Here is a 688-nt window from a genome sequence, read left to right on the forward strand (position 1 = left end):
TCTTGAAAGAAACTTTTAAAAAATACTATTTAAAACAATAATGTTGTTTCATGAAATGACATGGTTTTGATGAACGAAATAAATTTTTTTCATCATTTAAAAAAATGATATTTCGTTTAAGAATATAATATTTTAATGAAACAAAAAAAAACACAAAATTAAACAAGTACCAATATTAAATCTACAGAAAGTGTTTCTCTGAAAAACGGTATAAAAAGTATAAGAAATATTTGAAATACAAGTAACAAAAATAATTAGTAAATAAATAAAAAATATTATATTGCATTCGTAATATTTTTTAAATATTGCTGAAATATTGTTAAAGTAATATTGCAAATTAACCCTTTGGGGACGAGTGTCGGCATATAGCCGCCCAAGCCGTTTTACCGTTCCGGACGCGTGTCGGCATATAGCCGCCCAAATTAGTTCGTAGCTGCAAGGCTCGCGACGTCTGTCGTTCTGAGCGATAAGATACGCATAGGTATAGTAAAAGAGTCACGTTTTCATTCAAAGATATTAGGGGCCATTAGCGATGAAGTCTTATCTTCCTTATAGCCCGTCGAGCGGCTCCGTCCCCAAAGGGTTAATATCACTACAAGGTCTCTGCAACATTGCACTGCAATATGCAAATCTTGCAACGTTGCCCTTATAGAAATATCATACTAAGAATCATTGATAATTACTTATT

The sequence above is a fragment of the Odontomachus brunneus genome, unplaced genomic scaffold, assembly GCF_010583005.1.
Source record: "Odontomachus brunneus isolate Ranch 3 - 2012 unplaced genomic scaffold, Obru_v1 Obru_scaffold_034, whole genome shotgun sequence".
Lineage (NCBI taxonomy): Eukaryota > Metazoa > Arthropoda > Insecta > Hymenoptera > Formicidae > Odontomachus > Odontomachus brunneus.